The sequence below is a fragment of the Nicotiana tomentosiformis genome, chromosome 3 (genome assembly GCF_000390325.3).
Source record: "Nicotiana tomentosiformis chromosome 3, ASM39032v3, whole genome shotgun sequence".
NCBI classification, from domain to species: Eukaryota; Viridiplantae; Streptophyta; class Magnoliopsida; order Solanales; family Solanaceae; genus Nicotiana; species Nicotiana tomentosiformis.
This window is the reverse complement of record NC_090814.1, coordinates 149,289,678-149,316,010: the sequence shown is the minus strand read 5'-3', so window position 1 is coordinate 149,316,010 and position 26,333 is coordinate 149,289,678. Positions and strand designations below refer to the sequence as shown.

The window sequence follows — 26,333 nt, the reverse complement described above, 5'->3', positions numbered from 1 at the left end:
AAACTACTCTTGCTCCTAACTTGATGTTTTAGTATTGCTTGAGGCTTCCATTGATTTTATGACTGTTCTTCCTTGTATTGTTACCTGTTCTAATGAGAGGGTGTTTAGTCATACATACTAGTACTATTCCATATGTACTAACGCCCTTTTTTGTCGGGGGCGCTGCATCTTTAATGGATGCAGGTGGTTCCACAGCATGCGGCGTTGATCAGTGATAGCGGTACACCCTCTTTCCAACTGACTTGGTGAGCCCCACTTCATTTTGGGGTCGTGTATCTTTTGTCCTATGTGTATTATGTTTTGAGATATAGCCGGGGTTTTGTTGCCGGCACTATCATAGTACTCTTTTGTATCTATTAGAGGCTCTGTAGACATAATGTGGGTTGTATATTGGTGCTGCGAAGGTCAAACTAGTAATGTTGTATTTGTACCGCTTGTTCCACTTCAAACTATGAAAGTGTATGTATTTTGAAACTTATAAACGATGTAACTAATGATAACGAATTGGTGTTGTTCACATGATCCTCCTCGTTGTCTAATTAATGAAATATATCTCCTCTTTATTCATGAGTGAGTTCGGGTAGAAGGTATTGTACAAGTTTGCTCGACCGGGTTATCTCGGTTGAGCGTCGGTCGCGCTCCTCGAGGTCGGGCGTGACATATATATATATATATAAATATATATATGAATGTGTGTGTGTAAGTTACTATACCGATATTTATTTTTCAAGTAATATAACGTTTAAATCTGTGATAAACTGTGTAAATATCCTATGCGGTGTCTAATGTCGAAAATAATACGATATATTAACTTCATGAAAATTGTAGGTATGGAAAATCTTATCTCGCAAAAATCAAACGCTATACAAGTAATGAGAATTTTTATACGGAGATTACAATTTTCTTATACTATAAGCCAAACAAACATGGTAAAGTTGTGCAAATTATATTCATTTCCAAAGAAAATCTTTTTATGAATTGGCCACTTGCCACATGAAGAATTAGGAAGCAAGACGATGCTGGATTTGTTCCCACGATCTATATATCTATAATTGAGGGCCTAAAAAAGGTGACTTGGCACCTTGCCAGGAAAAAGATTTATCTATTATCTCTTTTTTTAAAGATTTATCCTCTCATTTTAATACAACACTTAATTCAAAAAGGCACCTTTTCTGAATACTCAATTACATGTACTTCCGTTAAGAACAATGAAAGAGGAATAAAAGCGTCGTTTCAAAATGCAAGCCACAACTCCGTCTTTGCGCCGTTTCAAAACACAAGCCATAACTCCGTCTTTTTAATTTCCCCAATTTTAAAGGTAAAGTTGGTATAAAGAGAGTGTGTGCAAAGGCTCATCTCTCAGCCACCATTAGGATTTCATTTCTCCATGCATTCAGATGGATCTTCCGCAGCTTTGTCACCCAGGAGGAGGATGCTGCGTTTGCATTTGCAATCTAAACCCAACCTCCGATTATTCTTATTACCTCTCTGATGATGATGATTTGCCTGAAGATCATCGCCTTGCTCTTGAACAAATTTGGTTCAACTACCACCATCAAACTGAAGAATCCAATGTTTGCTCCCTTTCTCTCGTTTTCCTATTAAAGTTCTGTCATTCAATTTTTGGTCAACCCTTTGATTCATGTGCTTTATTTATATGTCATGGATTTATACATGTATTTTTTTGCTTACCGCTAATTGAAAAGCCTATGATTCATGTAATGCTAATATAATAATTGTTTTGATTGCTACTTATTAGTGTGGTCGTGTCGTTACCTTACTTTTTTTCCTTATCCTGGCATTCTTTTTTATTAAATAATCCTATTTTATTTTTTACTCTATTTTTTTATATAATAATTCTACCTTTTACCTTATTTTTTTTGTAATATTACAAATTTATTCTTCATATTGTGGGTGTGTGACATTACAAAATGATGACAAACGATACAATCTATCTAAATATTTTATTCTCAAAACAATTTAATACGGTACATTACGAAACAATATGTAACAACTATCCAAACGATATGATACGATACGATAGGTAACAACCATCCAAACAAGCCGTAAAAGCCTGTTATTTCTATTCCTTCCCCCCCCCCCCCCCCCGATAATAGGTTTCATTCTCCATGAAATATGATTTAGACGAATGTTTGTATTCTTATTATGTTTGTATTCCTATGACATTATTTTACTTTCCTGTATTTGAATTTATTTATTTTAATTGGATAGATTTGTCCAATTCCATTATAATCCCTCTTCTTTCTTCCAGTTTGGCGGATAGGTTTCATCGTTGTTGGCTTGTTTGACAGGGTTTTGAATTTGTTGACTGTCCCGGTCCGACTGTTCCAATAACACCATATCTGGATTTCAAGTTCCACAACGACTATGGGGTACTGATTGAACTGGCTAACTGTGCTATCCAAGAGTATAATGAGAAAGAGTGCAATGTATGTATGCCCCTATACATCCTTGCTTTGTGTGATTTTAAGTCTCCCTCGCCCTGACTCTTCGAGTGATATATGTTGACTCTCCCTGCATGTTTTCAAGAACAAGTTTTTGAAAATTGAGAAAGTGAATTTTATGTCGTCTTGAACTTTTGTAACAACTTATTTTTATATTGCTGTTTATTTTTGGTTATATTTTAATAGTGGCTTAGGGTTACATTATTAACAAAAAAATCTTCATTCTCCCATGTGTCTCAGTTGGATGCGACATACCGTAATTATCTTCAGAAACAGGTCATGTGGATTCAAAGGGTGCATATATGAAGTTAAACAGCTTCAAATAATTAAATTTATATAATTATGGGTTAAACTTAGTTAATAATAATATTTCTAGATGTAACTTCCGAGGGTGCAATAAATATTAGATGGATTTTGTCGAATAGTGATAACAATAGGCAATAGCTATTCCAAAAAGCATGAGCAATAATGTAGCATTTAATAGCAATAAATAACAATATATGATATTTAAGTAAATGAGATGAATGATTCATCCAATAAATGATGAACTAGATGGTTGTTCCTCCTAACAATGATGAGTGACAGATAAAATCTTGAATGTTCGAGTTATTCTCGGATCAGATGAAAAAGTATGGAATAATATAGACAAGAATCTCAGTGAAAAGGTGGTGTTCGTATCTTAGTAAGAGAGAGAGAATCTTTTTGTCAAAGTGTGTTCTTACAAATGAATATCACATGCTCCTATCATTATCTCTTTTTTCTATATATATGGGACATGTTCCTAAGAAGCCCTAATAGTACATGTGTATAGAATATTCCCCTTTAATATCATATCTTGACAAACTAGCCGTTACAACTCTAATCATCAATATTCAATCTCGACCTCGACCCTTGTAGACATCTCGACTATGGCTCATGTCGACAATTCGGCCAAGGACTTTGCTGCTTCTTGGGTCACTTTGACTAACCTCGACTCGAGAATCCTTCCCATAATATTATCTTGGCTTAGGTACTCTAGAGATAGATTTTGCCATACAGTTAATCCCTCCGCTTATTGAGACCGGCTTCAGGCGGGGTCGATGAGCGGATTTGCTCGTTATGGTAGAAATAATTGAGCGAGCAGTTCAGGTCGTGGTGGTCATGGTGAGTCAGCAACGTGGCCCTATGCAGACCACCTATTTCAAAACTTCTCGATTTTCTCGATCGGTTTGTTGGAGTTGGACTGTCCACAAATTAAGATGACGTCATGTGTCATTGTGACGTATTTTCCCAATGCGTTGCTTCGTTTCTCGTGCGTCCTTTGATTGAACCTGCCACTTCGGTTACGGTGCCAGTAATGATGAACCGTTTTCGGTTTTGGTGCCCAGGTTCTTATAAATAGATGTGCTAGGGTGTAATTTTGAAGTTTTACACCTTCTACTCCGAAACTCCATATCTCTTTCTTTCTTCTTTGTGACTTAACACTTTCTGTTCCAGATGCTTTCGTTGTTTTCGATTCTTTACTACTTGATACTCTTTTTCTTCCGATAAAACATGACTAACGTACCTTCCGAGTCTACTGAGGGAAGTGAGCCAGTCCCTTTAGCGATGGTGCTCCCTCCTCATGAGGGGAATGCTCCTGCCGCCGTCGAGGATGGAGGCTTTCCTTTGGTGGAGGAGATAATTCCTCGCAATCCTGACATCAGGTCTGATTTCTCGAAGTCCACTGATGTCGACCCTGGGGCCTTTCGGTCAATGATGACAGATAATGAATTGGGAGAACTTAGGGGTAAGTACGGCATCCCCGATCACCTCGAATTAATCCTGGCTGGGTGGGATACGATGCAGGTTCATCATCCTAGATACTGTGCCTTCTATGCCGACCCCTTCCAAGTCGGCGACACTCTACCTCTCCTTCCGCTGGCGGAGGAATTTTGCCGTTATTACGGCGTCTGCCCAGCCCAGCTCGCCTCATACCTCTACAAGCTTACAAGGATGCTCACTAAATTTGTCGAGCTGGCTGGGGTCGAGCTCTCACTTTGGCATTTGATACACCTGTTCGCCCCTAGCTTTTACAGGGGGACAATGTTAAACCATCGCCACCGAGGAGGCAAGTGCCTGGTGGTGAAGATGGACGATAATGCTAATCGCCAAGTTTGGTTAAACTACTTTTTCGTTAGAAACGAAGACGTGGTAGCCAACGTCCATGGTTTCCCTGAGGTTTGGAATTGCACTCGTAAGCACTTAGTTTCACTAGAGGAGAGAATCTTGGCAGGAATTATGGAAAAGCTGATTTATCATGGGTCTCCCACTATGTATTTTTAATTATATCTAAAGTAAGATCCCTCTACTATAAAGGGGATGGTTATTATTTCTATAAGGGGCAAGTTTTTCTTGGCTTACATGGGAACAAAAGCATCATAATACTGAAGAGTTATTCCTTTAAGCTTCATATGTCGATTCATCTTGCTTATTCCTAAAAATTATCTTCTTTCCAACCTTGTTTATTTAGTATCCGTATTTAAGATTCTATTTATCCTTACGATTTGTATTAAGCTATACCACATATCTTTAGAACCATGTACAAATTCAACTTTATCCGATTTTCGGGTAAACAGTTTGGCACCCACCATGGGGCTAAGGATAACAGTGGTTATTTGATACGAATCCGCAAAAACACGCCATTTTGCGCTTATTTCCGAAAGTATATTGAATTTCGAATTAGCAACGATTAAATCAAATGGCCTTACCTAGAGACAACGAAGCTGGTCTTCAAGATGAAAACAACAACCTGATCAACGTCTTTGGAGCTCGAATCGAAGTACCGTTAGACATCAACTCGCATGTGGCTATTGAGGCGAACCTACATTCTGAACCTGAAAATAGCATTCATGGCGGCACTCGATCTGCACCTCGAGACACCCATAACATTGAGGAAAATGGAATCAGCTTGCGTATGATTTTTGAAATGTTGCAAGTTCAACAGGTAGCAATAGCCCAGTTACAGAGTCAAACACAGGTACCGAGCAGACCAGAGCCTACTCCACCCCGAGAGATCATCCGCAGAACAGATATAGTTCTAGTCAATTTAGGCTTTTGAATCACTCAATTTGACCTTATAATGAAGGAGATATGTTGGTTTCAATATTTGCAAATAGTGCAGATTTTTAAATACGCTGTTAGTGGCAAGTTCGTAATTAATCTGAAAAATCTGGCAACCTAATATTTAGTAAAATGACCATAAAATCTCCATACGATGTCCAAATTCGACGATTCTTTTTGCTATGGGTCCATAATTACGATACGGATCTAATGCTTCAATCAAAAAAAGAAATCGGAGCTTATTTGTTTAATATGATATTATTTATGCTTGAAGAAACGACGTCGAAACATAAGAAAAACGAGCGCAACACAACTCAAACCTATCTGAAACTCACCCGAGGCACTTGGGACCTCAACCAAAATATCCAACAAGTCATATATCACTACCCGAACTTAGTCGAACCTTCGGAACACCCAAAATAATACCAAAACACCAAATCAACATCGGATTCAAGCCTAAGAACTTCTTAACTTTCAACTTTCGCCAATTCAAGCCTAATTCTACCACGGACCTCCAAATTACATTCCGGACACACTCCTAAGTCTACAATCACCCAACAAAGCTAATTGAATCATAAAAATCTAAATCCGAATTCGTTTACTTATAAGTCAACTTCCGGTTGACTTTTCTAACTTAGCTTTCTAACTAAGAGACTAAGTGTTCATTTCACTCCAAAACTATTCCGAACCCAAACCTACCAACTCCATACAACTCAATACAGCTGAACAACACATAGATAAGCATAGATGGGGGAAATAGGGCTATAACTCTCAGAACAAACGACCGGGTCGTCACATTTGTTTTCTCTATTCACATTAGACTCTGATGTATAAAGATATTCGTACTACTTCTTTAGAGCTTGTGACTTGTATTTCACCGGATTTTGGGAATTTCTTTATGTACTAAGATGTTGAGATTTTAAAAGTTTTTATTTTAATTATTCCGCATATTGATAGGCTTACCTAGTCTGAGAGACTAGGTGCCATCACGACATCCTACAGAGGAAAATTTGGGGTCGTGATACTACCGGCCCTCAGCCATAATTAAACTCAGGTTATGTTCGACATCGTTCGAACAAACACCTATTGGTTCTCAGCCGCGATTTAACGAAGGGTCACGACCAAACAAGTCGACGACCTCAGCCATGTCTCAACGCACAAAACAACAGAAGGAAAAAATATACAAGTACATAAAATAAACCATAGGAAAGGAAACAGATGCAGAAAACAACCTTGGCATTTCATACTTAAACATTTTTCTTACAAAGGCTCGTGAAAAAGCCTGCAAAAATACACAAGTTCACAAAAAAGAAGAAGAAAAACTATTGATCACTACCATTATGTTCCCCTGCACCTTCACCACCCTGACCATCGATGCCTAGGCCGTCTTGATCCTCCTCACCACTATCATCTTCGCCCTCAGGGTCTCAGGGTATGTAGCATCATACCAGGCATTCTCTTCAAGCTGATTCATGCCCCCATCCCCCTCGTCATTGTCGGCCCCAGGCACGTCGGGATCATATCCACAAGCAATCCGAGCCTCACGGGCCTTAACACGAACATCATCAAGGGCTACCGCAGAAACAGACCCCGCCTTATGCAAAGCTCGAAACACGTCCAACTGAGCCTCGACGTGAATCCATTCTTCATACTGGTCCCGAGGAATGTTGGGAAATTCTGATGTATGAGAAGAAGACGGTTGTGCAAACACTTGGGCCTTATCAGCCTCTAAAGTGGCCACCCGATCACAAATGAGGGAATTGTCTTTCTCCAACCCTCCGATCCTCTCCTCTAGTCGATCCTTTTTTCCTTCGCCGTGGACTGATCAATCTCTCGCTCGGCCCGGAGAGTCCTATTCTCCAACTCTAGCATCAGTGATTTCCTCCGAGCCTCCAAATGGGAAGACTACCTTCTCAATCTCGCCCTATTTCTCGGCGATTTCACTATTAAGGACCTCCATCTGAAGCCGACATTCTTCTAATTGTATGTGTAGCTTGACCACTTGTGCCTGAAGGTCGTCGCACTAAGCCTCCATGACTCTGCTGACCTCAAGCTCCTCTTCCCTACTCCTCAGCGTCCCCTCAAGGACACTACATTTCTCAATGACTCTCACCAGCTCGTCATCCTTCTCCTTCAACTCATCACGAAGGGCTTGCAAATTGCTGCCCTCACCAAAACGCCTGCGGAACTCCCGGTACTTTCCACGGAACTCGAAATATTTATTTTTCAACCTCACAAATATTTCCCTACGCTTCTCCTCCCTTCAGGCGCTTTCAATCTTCAAAACCACAGTCTGCAAACACAAAACAAAAAAAGAAGTAAGGCAAACATGAAAACGTCCCTGCTAACAAAGGAAAAAAGAGAGGGACAAAACAGTAAGCACGCACCCTAGGAGCAAGACCGGCTATACTCCTCGACAAGGTGATGTCGTCCAATTCTTGGAGGGTGCTACCCTCTATGTCGGAGCAAAGAGGGACGAGAGCAGGTACCACATTCTCCGTGTTCTTCAGCAAGTCGCGGTCCATAAGGATCGCAATCATCCTCATAGACCCCTCCAACCATACCTCCAGTTGGGTAAAACTCTCCTACATCATCTTCAGGTCATCCGCGTCAATGTCCGACCCCGACTCCTCGCCTTCCTCGGCCACATCCTTACCTCTCTCGTTGGTCGGCAAAGAAGAATTAACGGCCGATTGAGAAGTCGATGGGATCTAGTAGATATATATTCAAAAGCCTACTTCACAAGGAATCCATTGGAGGTATAAAAAGTGAGTTACGGGATCGTTTGGTATGAGAAACGAGGTAGAATAACTGGCAGAAAAATATATAAAATGAGGGTTTGTTCATTCGGTCATATTTTGAGTTGGGGAGCTCGGATTTGGGCGATTTTCACCATAAGGATTGAGGTAAGTGTTCTCTATTCAGTTTTGGTTGTATTCCATGAATTCATCTTCGTTTTTGAGATTTGATTGATGATTTCAAAGTGAAATTGAGGGAGTTGGGGTTTGAGTATTGGAGAGTTTAAGTGAGGATTTGAGGGACCAAACGGAGTCCGATTTTGATAAATTTTATATGGTTAGACTCGGGAGAGGACGAGGTTTATTATTCTTCTATTTTTTACTAATTTTGAGACATGGGCCCCGGGGCCGGGTTTTTGGCCGGTTTCGGATTTTTGGCATATTTATGTAGTTTTTATTGTGGAATTCGATTCTTTAGACTATGTTGATAGTAGTATTTTGATTTTTGGTTAGATTTGGAGCTTTTGAAGACCGAGTCCAGAGACGAGGGCATCCCAGAGTAGGATTTTACGCTGTTAAGGTAAGTAACAGTTTTAACTCTGGCTTTGAGGGTATAAACCTGGAGAATTTGATATCGTGTGACTGTTTGGAGGTGATACCCACGCTAGGTGACGGGCGTATGGGTGTATACCTCGAGGGATTGAGACTTGGTCCATCCCGTGAGGCCTCCTGGCCATTATCTGTGTTTACGTAGTTACTTGTTGTTGAACTTGTGTGCCTTCATGTTAGAGATCATGCTTAGGCTTTATTCATGCTCACATTATTTGTACTCAGTCATAGAAATTATTGTATATATTTACCTCAGTCTCTATTATTTGCTAATATGCTGTGATACTTGATGTGGGTTGTGTTCCCTTATTTGTTGATGATGGTGAGGCTAGTGAGGTAAATGATTGAGTGAGGCCGAGGGCCTGGTTGTGAGGATATTAATACCATAGCGCATGAGTTATTCGTGTAGCACGTGAGTTGACCGTACGGGTCTAGGTATTGATACCATAGCGCGTGAGTTGTCCGCGTAGCACGTGAGTTGACCATGCGGATCCAGGTATTGATATGATGGCACGTGAGTTGTGCGTGTTTAGCCCTTGGGCTTTGGGAGCCCCTCCGGAGTCTGTACACACCCCCAGTGAGCGCAGAGTGTTGAGTGTTGAGTGTTGAGTGCGAGTGATGAGTGATGGAGTGACACTGCTATGAGGTTGTATTTATTTGTGTTGTTGCTGCATTTATCTGTTAAAATTTTTTGTGGCATTTATTGAGTTATGGAATTTACCTGTTTATTTCTGTTTATTTTTAAATTGTGAAAATAAATAATTGGACTGTTTTATTTAGCTCATCACAACTGCTTAGTTCCTTAGTTATTTCTGTTACTACCGAGTCGGTTGTACTCATACTACACCCTGCACTTTATGTGCATATCCAGGTGAGTTAGAAGGCGGCGATCGTTGAGTTCAGGCCGGCTATCTGTGGAGATTGCAAGGTAGCTGCTAGCGTCCGCAGGATCTTGTTACTCCTTTTGTCATTTCTTCTTTTGGACAGTTAGACAATTTATATATCTTAGTTTATAGTTTTAAACGTTCATGACTTAGTGACACCCCGATGTTTGGTGCTCGTTTCTGTATTTTCTATAATTATATTTAGAGTTGATTTAGTTTATTAAAAAAATTAAATATTTTATTAAATTCTTATAATCGATTTAGTAGTAAAATTTTGGGAAATAGGCTTGCCTTGTAACTCGATAGGCGCCATCACGACCATGGTTAGATTTTGGGTCGTGACAACAACATAATAAGGATAGAAGGGGACTCCAGAGAATGCGGACGCTGGCAGATATACTTCGAAGTCTCCGTACACAGGTAGCTCACTAATGCATGGTTTGATAGGGAGTACTTGGATCTGCACAAAAAATGTGCAGAAGCGTAGTATGAGTACACCACAACGGTACCCAGTAAGTGCCAAGCCTAACCTCGGTAGAGTAGTGACGAGGTCAGGTCAGGCCCTACTGGAATAATGAAAGACATGGTGACATGTTTGACAATATACTAACAATAAAATGAATCAGGTAAATAGTATGTCATCATTTAACTACACAGAATAAGGGCAAATAATACATCGCGGAAACAAAACAGAATTTTCAACTTTAAGAAAAACACAACGATAATCAAAGGCAACTACGGCCATAAATAAATATCAACAAGGGCACTCCCGAGGTACCGCCTCGTAGTCCCAAATAATAAATAATTTTATTTTCTTATATCACCGCGGGAGCCTTCACATTTAATTTTAAAGAAAATATTTTTTCCGAAATAACATCCCGCGTTTTAGCCACCCTTATTACACCGCATGACTTCTAATAGTTTCCCTACTAGCCACGCGTATCAAGCCACCCTTATCTCACCGCATGCGTTTCAACACTCAGACCTTATACCACCGCATGCGTATCAATATCATAATATATCACAATTTACACCTCAAGTGCCCAAATATTTCAACTTGCCAAAATAAATCAATAACAATATTTTTCCACAATAAAGAGCTCACGGCTCATGCCAAAATAAATCAACAATAATATTTTTCATAATAAAGAGCTCACAACTCCATCACAATGAATACGAAAATCTCATAAAATATTCAGCAAAAATAATATTTCACAAATTTAACACCTTATCTAAATATCAAAATTTTAAGTGTAAAATACTTCATTTTTTTAAATAATATTTAAATTAAGAAATCCATCCTTCAAGTAATGCACAGAACAAAAGAAAACAGAGTTTCAACTAAACAGGTAAAACACTTAGCAGGAACAGGTCAGAAAAATTTAAAAATACAAAAATATATTAATGATGATGAATATAACAGATTAAAATAATTTAATTAATATGCAACAGTGCTCTACACAATTTAAAGACATAATCTTCCACGATTATGTTGGGAAGACTCGTCACCTCGTCACCTCGTGTACACGACTTTCAACATATTATAATTATCATATCAATACCAATCCTAGGGAAAATTTTCACCACACAAGGTTAGACAAGTCAGTTACATCGATTTGCTCCAATTTAATCCATTAGTAGGCCTTTTCCTCGATTATCCAACTCTGAATGGCTCGAATCTAGCCAAAATAATTCGATAAAGTCAACAAAAATTATAGGAATCAATTTCATAAGAAAATATTATATTTTTCAATAAAATCTGAAATTAACTCAAAAATCGACCGTGGGGCTCACGTCTCGGAATCCGGCGAAAGTTACGAAATATGAACGCCCATTCACTCACGAGTCCAACCATATAAAAATTACTCAAATCCGACCACAATCCCCTTTCAAAACTCGAAATCTTTGTTGAAGAAGTTCTTCCAATTTTTTTCAATTTCAACCTCAAAATTTGAAATTAAAGAGGAAATTAATGATAGATTAGTGGAATATAACCAAAAATGGAGTGTAGAATCATTACCCAATCGATATATCTGAAACTCCCTAAAATTCTCGTCCAAATCCGAGCTCCCAACTCAAGTTTTTGATAAAATGGCAAAACCCCCGTCTTTGGAAACTTTAATACTGCCCAGACATTTCCTTAATCGCGATTGCAGAAATAGCCACGCGATCGCGAAGAACAATTTTGCTGCCCCAGGGATTACTCTACGCAAATGCGTAAAACACCACGCAAATGCGATGCTCTGACTCTCAGACTCACGCGATCGCGAACGTCCACACGCGTTCACGATGAGCAAAGCGTGTGGTCCAGCTCTGGTCCACTTAACCCTACGCGAGCGCGACCTTGTCTCTGTGTTCGCGAAGCACCACCTCACTTCACTACGCGTTCGCATGCCCCTGTCCGCGAACGCGAAGAACAATTCCATCCTTACGCCTAGCTAGCTTACGCGATCGCGGATCACCCCACGCGATCGCGTATAAGGAAACCAGAACTCAGACACCAGAAAACTTTAGCAACCTCCTAAGTCCAAAAATCGATCCGTTGGGCATCCGAAACTCACCCGAGGCCCCTGGGACCTCAACCAAACATACCAACCAATCCTAAAGCACCATCCGAACTTAGTCGAGTCCTCAAATCATATCAAACAATGCTAAAATAATAAATCACACCCCAATTCAAGCTTAACGAAACTTAAGAATTTCTAACTTCTATATTCGATGCCGAAACCTATCAAATCAAGTTCGATTTACCTCAAATTATGTACACAAGTCATAAATTACATAACGGAGCTATAAAAATTTTCGGAACTGGATTCCGACCCCGATATCAAAAAGTCAAATCCCCGGTCATACTTCCAAACTTAAATTCCTATTTTAGCTTTCAAGCCTAATTTAATTACGGACTTCCAAATAATATTCCGATCACGCTTCTAAGTCTAAAATCACTATACGGAGCTGTTGGAATCATCAAAATTATATTCCGGGGTCGTTTACACATAGGTCGACATCCAGCCAACCTTTTCAACTTAAGTTTTAAACTTTGGAACTAAGTGTTCCAATTTATTCTAAATCTCTCCGGACCCGAATCGACTACCCCTGAAAGTCACATAACAGTTATAAAGCACAGAATGAGCACTAAATAGGGGAATGGGGCTATAACTTTTTTAAACGACTGGCCGGGTCATTATATCCTCCCCCTCTTAAAATAATCGTTCATCCTCGAACGAGCATAGAGACATACCTGAAGTGGTGAAAAGATGAGGATAACGATTGTGCATATCCTGCTCAGTCTCCCAAGTCGCCTCCTCAACCGGATGACCCCTCCACTGAACCTTCACAGAAGCAATGTTCTTTGACCTCAGCTTTCGAACCTGCCTGTCCAAAATAACCACTGGTTCCTCAACATAAGATAGATCCTTGTCCAATTGAACCGAACTGAAGTCTAACACATAAGAGGGATCATCATGACACTTTCTGAGCATGGAAACATGGAACACTGGATGAACTGCAGAGAGACTAGGTGGTAATGCAAGTCTGTAAGACACCTCTCCAACTCTATCAAGAATTTCAAAAGGCCCAATATACCTAGGGCTCAACTTGCCCTTCTTCCCGAACCTCATCACACCCTTCATTGGCAAAACTCGGAGCAAGACCCGCTCACCAACCATGAATGCAACATTACGAACCTTCCGATCCGCATAACTCTTCTGTCTAGATTGGGCTGTACGAAGTCGATCCTGAATCAATTTAACCTTTTCCAAGGCACCCTAAACCAAGTCTGTACCCAAGAGCCTAGCCTCACCCGGTTCGAACCAACCCACTGGAGACCGGCACCGCCTACCATATAAGGCCTCATATGGAGCCATCTGAATGCTCGACTGGTAGCTGTTGTTGTAAGCAAACTCCGCAAGTGGTAAGAACTGATCCCAAGCACCCCCAAAATCCATCACACACACACACGAAGCATATCCTCCAGTATCTGAATAGTGCGCTCGGACTGTCCGTCCGTCTGAGGGTAAAATATTGTACTCAACTCTACCCGAGTACCCAACTCTCGTTGTACGGCTCTCCAGAACTGTGATGTAAACTGTGTACCCCGGTCAGATATGATAGATACCGGTACACCATGAAGCCTAACAATCTCGCGAATGTAAACTTGAGCTAGTTGTTCCGAAGAGTAAGTAGTAACCACAGGAATGAAATGAATTGACTTGGTCAATCTGTCCACAATCACCCAAACTGCATCGAACTTCCTCTAAGTCCGTGGGAGCCCAACAACGAAATCCATAGTGATTCGCTCCCATTTCCACTCTGGAATCTCTAACTTCTGAAGCAATCCACCCGGTCGCTAATGCTCATATTTCACCTGCTGACAATTTAGGCACCGAGCTACATATTCCACTATATCTTTCTTCATCCACCTCCACCAATAGTGTTATCTCAAGTACTGATACATCTTCGCGGCACCTGTATGAATGGAGTACTGCGAACTGTGAGCCTCCTGGAGAATTAACTCACGTAAGCCATCTACATTGGGTACACATAGCCTGCCCTGCATTCGTAATACACCGTCATCTCCAATAGTGACTTCCTTGGCATCACCGTGCTGAATTGTATCCTTAAGGATAAGCAGATGGGGGTCATCATACTGACGCTACCTGATACGATCATAAAGAGAAGACTGAGAAACCACACAAGCCAAAACTCGGCTCGGCTCGAAAACATCCAATATAACAAACTGATTGGCCAAGGCCTGAACATCCAAGGCTAAAGGCCTTTTTGCTACCGGTAAGTATGCTAAGCTGCCCAAACTCTCCGCTTTACAACTCAAGGCATCGGCCACTACATTGGCCTTCCCGGGATGATAGAGAATGGTGATATCATAATCCTTAAGCAACTCCAACCATCTCCGCTGCCGTAAATTAAGATCCTTCTATTTAATCAGATGTTGTAGACTCCGGTGATCAGTGTAGACCTCACAATGGGCATCGTACAAATAATGCCGCCAAATCTTTAAGGCATGAACAATAGCTGCTAACTCAAGGTCATGTACAGGATAATTCTTCTCATGCACCTTTAACTGTCTGGACGCATAGGCAATCACCCTACCGTCTTGCATCAACACTGCGCCGAGACCAATACGCGATGCATCACAATACACAGTATAAAACCCTGAACCTGTAGGCAACACTAATACTGGGGTTATAGTTAAAGATGTCTTGAGCGTTTGGAAGCTCTCCTCACATTCCTTAGTCCACCTGAACGGAGCACCCTTCTGTTTTAATTTGGTCATAGGTGCAGCAATAGAAGAGAAACCCTCTACAAATCGGCGATAATACCCTGCCAAACCAAGGAAACTCCGGATCTCTGTAGCTAAGGACAGTCTGGACCAACTCTGCATTGCTTCAATCTTCTTCGGACCTACCTTGATCCCTTCGCATGAAACTATATGACCCAAAAATCCCACTGAATCAAGCCAGAATTCACACTTTGAAAATTTTGCATATAATTTCTTTTCTCTCAAAGTCTGAAGCACAATTCTCAAGTGTTGTTCATGATCCTAGTGACTCCGGGAATACACCAGAATGTCGTCAATAAATACAATGACGAAGGAGTCAAGATAGGGCTAAAATACACTGTTCATCAACTGTATAAATGTTGCTGGGGCGTTTGTCAGCCCAAATGATATTACAAGAAACTCATAATGACCATACCGAGTCCTAAAAGCAGTCTTCAAGATATCTAGCTCCCGAATCTTCAACGGATGATAACCTGAACGCAAGTCAATTTTAGAGAATACCCTGGCACCCTGAAGCTGATCAAATAGGTCATCAATACGTGGCAATGGATACCTGTTCTTCACCGTAACCTTGTTTAACTGACGGTAATCAATACACATCCGCATAGAACCATCCTTCTTCTTCACAAATAAGACAGGAGCACCCCAAGGCGATACACTGGGCCGAATGAAACCCTAATCAAGCAACTCATGTAACTATTCTTTTAATTCTTTAAACTCTGCTGGGGCCATACGATATGGTGGAATAGATATTGGTTGAGTGTCCGGTAACAAATTAATGCCAAAGTCAATATCCCTGTCGGGTGGCATACTCGAAAGATCCGCTAGAAATACGTCAGGAAAATCCCTTACTATAGGAACTGACTCCACGGTAGGAGTATCAACACTAACATCTCTCATATAGGCCAGATACACATCATACCCCTTCTCAACCATTCGTTGAGCTTTAAGAAATGAAACAACTCTGCTAGGAACATGATCCAAGGTACCTTTCCACTCTAGCCGCGATAGACCTGGCATAGCCAACGTCACCGTCTTGGCGTAACAATCAAGGATAGCATGATAGGGCGACAACCAGTCCATGCCCAAAATAATATCGAAATCCACCATACTGAGCAATAATAAATCAGCTCTGGTCTCAAAACCACTGATAACAATTAAACACGACCGATACACGCGATCCACAATAATAGATTTACCCACGGGTGTAGATACATAAACAGAAGAACTCTAAGAATCACGGGATACACCTAAATACGGGGCAAAATAAGATGACACATAAGAATAAGTGGAGCTTGGATCAAATAAGACTGATGCATCTTTATGACAGACCGGAACAATACCTGTGATAATAGAATCGGATTTAACGGCCTCTGTCCTAGCAGGAAGGGCATAACATCTGACCTGGCCTCCCCCTCTAGGGTGACCTCTACCTGTCCGACCTCCACCTCTAGCTGGCTATGCAGGTGGAGTAGCAATTGGTGCAGTCATCATGGCATGAGAAGCCTGTTGAGGTCACCCCTCCTAAGTCTGGGGCAATCCTTCATGATATGACGAGTGTCACCACACTCAAAACAAGCCCTCGAAGGACGTGGCTGATAGGACTGGCTCGCGCCTGATCGACTAGACTGCCCGCTGAAGGCACCCCATACAGGATGTACAGAAGACACTGGCGGTGCATAATATGGAACCTGAGGTCTGGGAGTAGCCGGAATACCACTGGAAATTGGAAGTACTGAATGAATATGACGGCTCACATAGCCTCTACCATGACGGGCTGCAGCTGGGGCACGAGAATTATTATATGTGCAAGAATCTCGGGGTCTCTTAGTTTCCCTCTCTTCTCTCTCCCCAGTCCGCATACCCTCCAATCTCCTAGAAATTGACACCACCTGTTGGTATGTGATGTCCATCTCTAGTTCTTGAGCCATACTGAATCTGATACTAAGGTGGAGCCCCTCAATAAATCAGCGGATCCGCTCTCGAATAGTAACAACCAAAGCTGGTGCATGCCTAGCAAATTCACTGAATCAGACCGCATATTCTGACATGGTCATAGAACCCTAGCGCAACTGCTCAAACTCTGCGTGCCATGCATCTTTAAAACTCCGAAGAACATACTCCCTCAAGAACATATTTGAGAATTGAGTCCAAGTGAGTGAAGCTGCTTCAGCCGTACTATCCAACTCGTATGCCCGCCACCACTGGTAAGCTGCTCCTCTAAGCTGAAATGCTGTGAAAGAAACCCCGCTGGAATCCATAATACCCATTGTACGAAGGATACGATGACATTCCTCAAGAAAACCCTGAGCATCCTCTGAATCTAAACCGCTGAATATGGGAGGGTGGTACTTCTTGTACCTCTCGAGCCTGAGCTGCTCCCCCTCTGAAACTGCTGTCCTAACCTCAGGCCGAACTAGGACAACTGGCTGCACTAGTATAACCTCTGGGGCATGGTCAAACTGGTCCCGTGGCTCTGGGGTACGGGCGGCAGGAGTCTGTGCTCCTCCCCCGGCCTGAGATGTGGCAGGAGCAAGTAGAATTAGCCCTGCTTGAGCTAGAGTGCCAAACATGCTCAAAAACTGGGCAAAAGTCTCCTGAAGTGTAGGGGTAGTAACAAGCGTCTTAGGTGTCTGCTCTCCAACTGGAGCTACTGGTGGCTCTGCTGCAGCAGCTAGTGCAGGTGCTCTGGCTGCACCACGTGGTCTTCCTCGACCTCTGGCTCGGCCTATGCCCAAATCCTGGCCTCTTACGGCTCCAACAGGGACACGAGTGTCTGATCATCGGATCCAGTTGTGCGTGTCCTCACCATCTGTGAGAGAATAGAAAGACAACGGTTTAGAACTTCGAATTCAACAAATGCGCACGATAAGGAATCAAAGAAGTGAATATTTCCTAACAGTTCCATAGCCTCCCGAAGATAAGTACAGACGTCTTTGTACCAATCCGTGAGACTCTACTAAACCTGCTTGTGACTCATAACACCTATGGACCTAGAGCTCTCGTACCAACTTGTCACGACCCAAAATTTCCCTCCGTAGGATGTCGTGATGGCACCTAGTCTATGAGATTAGGTAAGCCTATCAATATGCGGAATAATTAAAATAACAATTAAAAACTTTTAAAATCTCAACATCTCAGTACATAAAGAAATTCCCAAAACCCGGTGAAATACATCAGAGTCTAATGTGAATAGAGAAAACAACATAATAAGGATAGAAGGGGACTCCGGAGTCTGCAGACGCTGGCAGATATACCTCGAATTCTCCGTACACAGGTAGCTCACTGATGCCTGGTCTGATAGGGAGTACTTGGATCAGCACAAAAATATGTGCAGAAGCGTAATATGAGTACACCACCGCGGTATCCAGTAAGTGCCAAGCCTAACCTCAGTAGAGTAGTGACGAGGTCAGGTCAGGCCCTACTGGAATAATGAAAGACATGGTGACATGTTTGACAATAAACTAACAATAAAATAATAATGGAAATAAATCAGGTAAATAGTATGTCACCATTTAACTGCACATAATAAGGGCAAATAATACCTCGCGGAAATAAAACAGAATTTTCAACTTTAAGGAAAACACAACAATAATCAAAGGCAACTGCGGCCATAAATAAATATCAATAAGGGCACTCCCGAGGTACCGCCTCGTAGTCCAAAATAATAAATAATTTCACAATATCTCATTTTCTTATATCACCGCGGGAGCCTTCACATTTAATTTTAAAGAAAATATTTTTTCCGAAATAGCATCCCGCGTTTTAGCCACCTTTATTACACCGCATGACTTCTAGTAGCTCCCCTACTAGCCACGCGTATCAAGCCACCCTTATCTCACTGCATGCATTTCAACACCCAGACCTTATACCACCCCATGTATATCAATATCACAGTATATCATAATTTGTACCTCAAGTGTCCAAATATTTCAACTTGCCAAAATAAATCAATAACAATATTTCTCCACAATAAAGAGCTCACGACTCATGCCAAAATAAATCAAGAACAATATTTTCCATAATAAAGAGCTCGCGGCTCCATCACAATGAGTACGAAAATCTCATAAAATATTCAGCAAAAATAATATTTCACAAATTTAACACCTTGTCTAAATATCAAAATTTTAAATGTAAAATACTTTTTTTAAAAATAATATTTAAATTAAGAAATCCATCCTTCAAGTAATGCACAGAACAAAAGAAAACAGAGTTTCAACTAAACAGGTAAAACACTTAGCAGGAACAGGTCAGGCAAATTTAAAAATACAAAAATATATTAATGATGATGAATATAACAGATTAAAATAATTTAATTAATATGCAACAGTGCTCTACACAATTTAAAGACATAATCTTCCACATTTAGCCCGTGTACACACTCGTCACCTCGTGTACATGACTTTCAACACATTATAATTATCACATCAATACCAATCCTAGGAAAAATTTTCCCCACACAAGGTTAGACAAGTCACTTACCTCGACTTACTCCAATTTAATCCACGAGTATGCCTTTTCCTCGATTATCCAACTCTGAATGGCTCGAATCTAGCCAAAATAATTCGATACAGTCAACAAAAATTATAGGAATCAATTTCATAAGAAAATATTATATTTTTCAATAAAATCTGAAATTCACTCAAAATTCGCCCGTGGGGCCCACGTATCGGAATCCGGCGAAGGTTACGAAATATGAACACGCATTCATTTACGAGTCCAACCATATAAAAATTACTCAAATCCGACCACAAATCCCCTTTCAAAACTCGAAATCTTTGATGAAGAAGTTCTTCCAATTTTTCCCAATTTCAACCCCAAAATCCGAAATTAAAGAGGAAATTAATGATAGATTAGTGGAATATAATCAAAAATGGAGTGTAGAATCATTACCCAATAGATATCTCTGGAACTCTCTCAAAATCTCGTCCAAATCCGAGCTCCCAACTCAAGTTTTTGATAAAATGGCAAAACCCCCATTTTTGGAAACTTTAATACTGTCCAGACATTTCCTTAATCGCGATCGCGGAAATAGCCATGCGATCGCGAAGAACAACTTTGCTGCCCCAGGGATTAACTCTACGCGAACGCGTAAAACACAATGCGAACGCGATGCTCTGACTCTCAGACTCACGCGATCGCGAACGTCCACACGCGTTCGCGATGAGCAAAGCACGTGGTCCAGCTTTGGTCCACTTAACCCTACGCAAACGTGACCTTGTCTCTGCGTTCGCGAAGCACCACCTCACTTCACTACGCATTAGCATGACCCTGTCCGTGAATGCGAAGAACAATTCCATCCTTTCGCCCAGCTAGCTTACGCGATCGTGGATCACCCCACGCGATCGCGTATAAGGAAGCCAAAACTCAGACACCAGAAAACTTCAGCAACCTCCTAAGTCCAAAAATCGATCCGTTGGGCATCCGAAACTCACCCGAGGCCCCAGGGACCTCAACCAAACATACCAACCAATCCTAAAATACCATACAAACTTAGTCAAGCCCTCAAATCACATCAACGCTAAAATCATAAATCACACCCAATTCAAGCTTAAGAAAACTTAAGAATTTCCAACTTCTACATTCGATGCCGAAACCTATCAAATCAAGTACGATTTACCTCAAATTTTGCAAACAAGTCATAAATGAAATAAGGAGCTATGAAAATATTTGGAACTGGATTCCGACCCCGATATCAAAAAGTCAACTCCCCGGTCAAATTTTCAAACTTAAATTCCTATTTTAGCCATTTCAAGCCTAATTTAATTGCGAACTTCCAAATAAAATTCTGATCGCGCTCCTAAGTTCAAAATCACCATACGGAGCTGTTGGAATCATCAAAATTCTATTCCGGGGTCGTTTACACATAGGTCGACATCCAGCAAACTTTTTACAACTTAAGTTTTAAACTTTGGAACTAAGTGTTCCAATTCATTCTAAAATCTCTCCGGAACCGAACCGACTACCCTGGCAAATCACATAACAGTTATAAAACATAGAATGGGCAGTAAATAGGGGAATGGATCTACAACATTTTAAAATGACTGTCCAGGTCATTACAGGTAGGTGTTAGTTCGAGCGAGGTCGAACGTAACCTGCGTTTAATTATGGTCGATGGCCGGTGGATATTAGTTCGAGCAGGTCGAATATAACCTGAATTTAATTATGGATGGGGGTCGGTAGGTGTTTGTTTGAACGAGGTCAAACATAACATAAGTTTAATTATGTCCAAGGGCCGGTCACGAGCGAGATCGAACATAACCTGTATTTTATTATGGCCGAGGGCCGGTAGGTATTAGTTCGAGTGAGGTTGAACGTAACTTGCATTTAATTATGACCGATGGCCAGTAGGTGTTAGTTCGAGCGAGGTCGAACATAACCTGAATTTAATTATGGCCGAGGGCCGGTAGCTGTTAGTTCGAGCGAGGTCGAACATAACCTGAATATAATTATGGCCGAGGGCCGGTAGGTGTTAGTTAGAGCGAGGTCGAACATAACCAGAATTTAATGGAAGATGTGATGATAAGTGTAAAGTAACTGCCTTGCATTGTTGCTTTTGCTACATACTTGGAGAAATTTACATATTTTTGGGTGTTGGCTGGCATTCCAGTCCCAGTCCCGGTCCATCTAGTTCCTTCATTGTTCGATCTGGAGAATAGTGAGAGGTCGAGCAATGAAATAGTGATCACGACCTTGACTTCGCATGCTTTAACTTGGAGTGTTCCCTTCGCCGCCTCGTTAAAAACCTCATTGGGAAAACCCAACTGAGACAAAACTCAAGTGAGGAAAAAAAGAGTACAACTTGGGGGACGCTTTTTCTTTTAAAGTATGGATAGAAAGGCAGAAAAGGAGGCGTCGGCTCTGAAATGATGGAAGATTGAATCATTCCTTCATTCTATTCCGGCTATTCATTATCGATGGAGTTGTTTGGCACCTTGATGTTGACTCATCACATCCTGGGGTTGAAGAAGGTCCCAAGGGTTTGGTTGTTCGATGATTCAAGTGGTACGTGAGTTGGGTTTAGAACGTCGTGAGACAGTTCAGTTCCTATCTACCATTAGTGTTAAAGGGAGAACTGCGAGGAGCCAACCCTAGTACGAGAGGATTGGGTTGGACTAACCTATGGTGTACCGATTGTTATGCCAATAGCAATGCCGGGAAGCTAAGTTAGTATGGAAGAACTGCTGCGCGGCTTTCTCCGGCGAGCTTTCTATTGTAAAGCCAAAGACGCCCCAAGACAAGGTACAATTGTTGGGAATGGGACATGATCAATAGAACTTGGCTAGATCCGGGCTGGGATAGTGCCGCCCATTCTTAACCAGTTCTGAAAGGGTTCGCTCATGCTGGAGGGAGCATCCCCACTTAGTGATCGGTCCGCTAGTTCACGCAAATTCGAAGAAGTTATCACAGACGAGCCACATGAAGGGAAACTTTCACTTTTTAACATCCTTGATCTTGATTTGTTTCCAGGAGTAGAGATGGAATGAAATAAGCAATCAAGTCTGTATTCTGTTCGGCTTACGGCTTCATTCCCAGATTAAGGAGAAAGAAGACACATCTCCGGGGAATAGCTCTGAGAGGGACTTCTCTGAGTAAAGAGATAAGTAAGCATTTTCTTATGCTTCCAGACATGATGAGCTCCACACATTCTTGTACAGTCAAAGAGGATCGATTCCGCTGAGTGATCGTTCGCTATCTGCCTGGAAAAGATGGTCTGGAAGCTTCCCCTCTCCCAGCAAGCAAGATGAGATCACCACTTCTCTCAGTAATGGACTTCCTTTACTTCGTAACCTTAGCCTTAGATGTCCTTTCATAGATTCTCGAACCTCCGACAGACAGAATCTCCCTAACAATGCTGATCCTCCCTAGTTCAATCAGAATCGAGAACTACAGAGAGGTTCTAACCGGCATGTCCTAACCAACCGCTACAAACGGGTATGAAATAGATGTGGCGGAGACTCAACACCAGAATTAAACGGGGATATATAGCTCGGAGACGTAGAACAAAAATTTGTTTATTTGCATCAAGCTTTCGGGGGGCTCATTCAAGTATTACTCGAACTATTACCCAAAGCATCCTGGCCAACCGACTAACCATTGAGAATGGAACAAATAGGGGAGATTGATTTTTTTCAATGCTTTGGGGATCGGGCACAACAAGAAGGAGCTTCGCTTTTTTCCCTAGCGCGTAGTAAAGCAGAGTAGACTGATTGGACGTCGGAAATTAAATCATCGTGCACTTTAGGCCCTTCTGAAAGCCATGAGGTAGGGTCACACAAGTAGCAAAAGGCTGAGCTTGCTCATGTTCTCATGCTTCACACAAACCCATGTTAGGAAGCTTGAAATCCATATCATACCATATGGATTTAGAAAGTCTTAGCTCCTGCTTCGGAGCTTTATCCCCACATCTCACATATTGGAAAAGGCAAACTAAAAAGGGGAACTCAGTCAATCGTCCGTGATAACTTCTTCAGATTTGCGTGAACTAGCGGACCGATCACTAAGTGGAAACTCGGCCCTGCAATGGTAGAACCTCGTGAACCGGGCATACTATTGAAGAACCTTCTCTGAGCTTTTCTTCTCTTATGAAATTTCCACTCACCTTTAAATGAAAAGAAGCCTCAAGCCGATAAGTCATCATGTTTGATAATTTACTACTAATAATGGCGCGTAAGAAAGAGAGGTGAGGTGACTAGCTTAGTAACTTTATTCAATCTAAAAGGTTGGCTTAGTGCCTTATCCGCCTTTAAGTTAAGGGGCGCATCCACCGAAGATGGCAGCGGGAAAGATAATTCTCCCTTTAACACCAACGGTAGATAGGAACCGAAATGTCTCACAAAGTTCTAAACCCAACTCACGTACCACTTGAATAGGCGAAAACCCGAAGGAACCCTTGGGACATTCTTCAACCCCAGGATGTGGTGAGTCGACATCGACGTGCCAAATGACTCTGTCGATAAGAGCTCTTGGGAGTCATCATCTTGTTATCCCTGGCATACCTTTGATCCGTTGAGCGAGAGCCCTTCCACACGAGCCCCGAGCTTGTGGTCCTCCTTTGAGTGTGGGTTCAATTGAATGAATTCGTCAAGTAGTGGAGAAGGCCCAAGTTTTTCATATTTTCATGATCATGCAAGAACGAAAGAAGAGCAAGTATTCCCCCCTTTACTAAACTAAGAAAATAGAATATATAGGATTTTTTCGCTTGTTCGTCAAGCTTTCGAGCAGCTCTTTCAACTGCCGCCTAATCCCCCAACATGCTCAAGAACTGAGAGATCCTGGCCCCCTCCCTTGAAAGCTCCTGGTGTTGCGACTATTACTTGCGTCGGATTAAAACCGGGATTAGAATAAACTGCAAAAGCAACTAAGCCTCCAGGGTTCTTCGCACCTGGATAGTAGCAGGACCCTTATGCCCCGACCCTTGATCAGATAAATCTGCCTGCCTTATGACCTACAACTCAAAATGAGCCTTGCGATGAGACGCGGACATTTCCTATGTTGCGATTCCCTTCGGTCGATTCTCGGGTTGGGTTAGGGGAACATCGAGTGATTGCCTTCGCGGATCCCACAGAATGACCAGTTTTTGTCTCGAAAACCACTCTTAGGACAGGTTCCACGTGGGATTAGATATCGAAGGTTCCCTTTTTTAAAAGTATGTATGTACATAGTTCAAGTTTTCGCCCGATTCACCAAGGAATATTTTGGTTGTTTTTGGCGGATTGTTTACTACTAGGTTGGATCGGATGTCAACCTGTGGAGGTATTAATGCCTACTTTGCCGATCTGAACCACTTCGAGTCTAATCAACAACGGTGAGTTTAGCATCGACAACGCAAATAGTGGATCTTTATTATCAAATGTTCTTTGAGACCCCAGGTCTTGCTATTTCTGTTTTCTAGGTCATGCCTTAACCTCGTTAGAAAGTGGAGTTGGATAGCTACCTGTATATTTTTTTCGTCACCGGCCACATAGTCTGCAATGTCTTTCACTGCATCGCATTTACCGAGGATGAATCCTCGCAAGGTAAATGATGAAATCGTGTACTAACCTGACCAAAGGAAGAGGTCTCCTATACAATCTCTGGCCCAAGATTCTGTCTCTCCCCTACTTCATCCCAGCATAGGGGAGTCCTGCACTTGCGTCCCCGTTAGGCTCCTGTAAGGGCGGGTATGAGAAGGGTCCCCCTCTAGAAAGAGCCCTGCTAGTGAAATCGATCCATTGACACCTATAATTGTTTCAACCTGGATACTTTTTTTTACGTATTACGAGAAGGTCGTTGAAGTAGGATCGCTAGTGGGATAGTCCAACGGTACTCCTTGCCTCTGTTGACACAATTAACTAACGAAGACCGACAGACATGGCTACTTTATTTGTTTGCCATATCTTTGATAGGTGTTTATAGCATTATTATAGCATGTTGGTCTAGTAATTAGGGGGCGGTCGTTCGGGATGGCACACTTCTATTCCGGGGACAAGTATATGTTCCTCAGGACAATGACCTGTGCTATGATATCTTGGAGAAGGCGCATAGCTCACTTTTTTTCCTGCACCCAAGGAGCACGAAGATGTACAGGACGATCCACCCACACTATTGGTGGAAATGTATGAAGTGGGATGTCACTGAGTATGTGGATAAATGCTTAGTGTGCCAGCTGGTTAAGGCTGAGCATGGGGAACCCGTTCCCCGATCGTCGCTCTGCTGCATCTGGCCCGTCCTCTAGGCACCTTTGGAAGGCAGGGAGTGTGTCAACGTACACGCTTCCCTTTACTCCATAGGGCCTTCTCATATTGATGCTATGACTCAGGAATTACTCAATAGTGGTGCAAGGCTGGCAGAAGTACCGAAACAACCACAATATGCACCACTGCCAATTGAAAAATTGCCTAGAATCCCAAGTTGCCTCCCCTCTCCTCTAAGGATGATCGCCCCTTATTCTTTCTTTTATGTTAAAAGGTTTGGACTCTAAGAGGGTGTTGATTCACGTACTTCACCATTTCCTGGGTCGTTATCGCCTTTTCCCGGTTCAGGGTATATTGTTGCTTTTAATGCTTAGAAAAGTTTGTTTGTTTTGTAGCACGAGGGAGGGGGGAGGGGGGATAGAAAGTGCTTTTTCCCATAGTAGGGTAGGGAGAGATTCTTTCTCTTTACCAGAGCCAAGACTTAGCCTAGTCTATATCCACAGCTGACGCAACTCCGTACCGGCGCCTCACTACTACTTTCATTTTTCTTTTATTTTTAAATTAATTAACGGCTAAGCGAT

At 41.8% G+C, this 26,333-nt stretch overlaps 1 long non-coding RNA gene across 2 annotated transcripts; it reads left to right on the top strand.

The window, feature by feature from the left end:
* The first annotated feature begins 799 nt into the window (after window positions 1–799).
* Window positions 800–9,945, top strand: LOC104107794 (uncharacterized). 2 transcript variants are annotated; one of them, XR_011414538.1, is made up of 4 exons: window positions 839–1,574; window positions 2,313–2,450; window positions 8,798–8,864; window positions 9,765–9,945. It is a non-coding gene; the product is annotated as an uncharacterized lncRNA (long non-coding RNA). The 2 variants fall into 2 exon arrangements; XR_011414537.1 differs by lacking the exons at window positions 8,798–8,864; window positions 9,765–9,945 and having other exon boundaries at window positions 800–1,574; window positions 2,313–2,587.
* The last annotated feature ends 16,388 nt before the right edge of the window (window positions 9,946–26,333 follow it).